Here is a 2,372-nt window from a genome sequence, read left to right as displayed (position 1 = left end):
AGAGAAATTGACTAAATGTTATAAAAGGTGATGGGGTTAAATGTCTTAGGAATAAAGTCAAAGAAAGTATTTTTAAAATATTAAAGTATTTAGCTAGGTCTAAGAAGATTTGTGTACTTTTGACAATTTTGCTTAGTTTGTGAAAGTTGTAGACCAAAGTTTTCATAGCCCGATTTTTGTTTCCTGCGAAGAACGATCATGTCAGATAATATAAGTGAAGAACAAAATAGGGAGACAATCGCTAGATTGGTGTCTAACTTGAAAAGAAAAGGTGATGGAAAATGTTATTGTCCTTGAAAAATTTGTAAGTGCTTAAACCGTAGAAGACTGCTAATCAAAATAGTTAAGAAACATTGTAGGGAGAATGGTCACATTGAAGGGGGGCATGACTATCATCCACTGGTAAGTTGTTCATTATATCATTTTAACAATTTATATACATATGAAATCACTTGATGATGAGTTTATGATCATGGTTTATTTATGTTAATCAATTTTATATAGGTTGATCTCCCTAGGGAAATACATGATATGAACCACAACAATTCAAATAATATGGTTTTCGAAGTGGAGGAACATGGAGGTGCAAATATCCAAGGTGAAGATAATGATCCCATGGAAGATGACGATCATGTGCCAAAAAATACAATTGAAGACGATGGTATAAATACATTGATCCATGAAACCTTTAGTCCAAGTGTATTTGATTATGATGATGACGATAGCCTCGATGTACCTCTACTTGAGAAGGCATATGAGCCCCTATACAAAGACTCCCAAACAACTCTTCTCTTTGTTATATTGTTGTTGTTGAACTTAAAGGTTATGAATGGTTTATCCACCATAACAATGTCATGTATGTTAAGGTATGTCATATATGTCTTTATAGTTAACAAAGGGTGAGTAATGTACCACTAATATTGTTTATATTAACAACTTATATTTTTTTTTGATAGGTGAGTTTCTGTTACCACCATCAAATATTCTACCTTGCTCATATCGAGAATTATTTGCTGTTATGAAAGATATTGGAATGGAGTATGAAGCAATACATGCTTGTCCCAATGATCATATTATATATTATAAAGAACATGAATTTGCAACACAATGCCTTATATGTCATACGAGTAGATATCGAGCAGATCAACTAACAAAAAAGGTGCCTCAAAAGGTTCTTCGTTACATCTCCATTATTCTATGGATGTGATAATTATTCAGGTGTAGTAGCTTGGCTCAATTTATGGATTATCATGCACACAATAGAAGTTGAGATGACATTATTTGAATCCCTGTGGATGGTTCGGCATTTATGCACATAGAGGAAAAGTGGCAACACTTCAAAGAAGAACCTCGTAATCTCAGGCTTTCATTGGTAGCAGACAGTGTCAATCCATTTGGAGAGATGAGATCTATTTACTTGGTGTGGCCTATTTTTGATATCAACAATAACATTCCTCCGTGGATGTCAATAAAGAGGAAGCACATTATGTTGGCAATGATTGTTCCAGGTATCTTATCATTTGATAGTTATTAATTTACATGTACTTACAAATCTTGCAGTAAAACGGTCACAATAATTATGTAATGTTACTGTTCATTCAAGTAGGTAAATATTAAGTAAAAGATATGAATGTATATATTGAGCCTCTTATCGACGAGACGAGTTGGTGGAGTTATGGAACAATGTCACTATGTATGACGTGTCTAGACCAATAAGACAAAGACAATTTCAATTCCATGCAATACTTGCATGGATAATACATGATGCCCTAAGGCTAACACATTTTTGTGGTATGTTATAGTGAATTCAAGTTGCAAACAATAATTCTAATTATAAAAATTAATATATTTAATAATCCAATTATATCATTATCTTGTAGGTCTTCAAACAAAGGGAGAATTTGCATGTCTAGTTTGTGGTCCAAAGATGAAATCTCGTCATTCAAAAAGTTTAGGAAAGTAGGTGTTTGATGAGTGTAGACACATCCTCCATAGGAATCATAAGTATCAAAGTATGGAAAAACATCTTTTCAATGAGAAAGAAGAGACTACATCAAAGCTACGAAGAATGACACCTCGCCTATGGAAGTTGGAATATAATAGAATTAATTGTCAAGGTAATGTCGTTCCACCTAATGGTTTATGTTTGTAATTTATATATTTCTATTGTGATTTTTGTTTACTAATTGTATAATTGATGATCATGAAGGTCATCAAGGCAACACTAACAACCTTCAAAAGGGACTAAAAAGCTATCCCAGACAATTTAGTAGGTTGCCCTACTACGAGCACTTACAAATTGTGCATTTGTTTGATACTATGCATATTGGTAAGAATATAATAGAGACATTGTGGAAAATATTGGATCGAAG

The sequence above is a fragment of the Cupressus sempervirens genome, chromosome 1, assembly GCF_028749045.1.
Source record: "Cupressus sempervirens isolate cs-2001-9-10 chromosome 1, ASM2874904v1, whole genome shotgun sequence".
NCBI lineage: Eukaryota > Viridiplantae > Streptophyta > Pinopsida > Cupressales > Cupressaceae > Cupressus > Cupressus sempervirens.
This window is presented reverse-complemented; position numbering follows the sequence as displayed.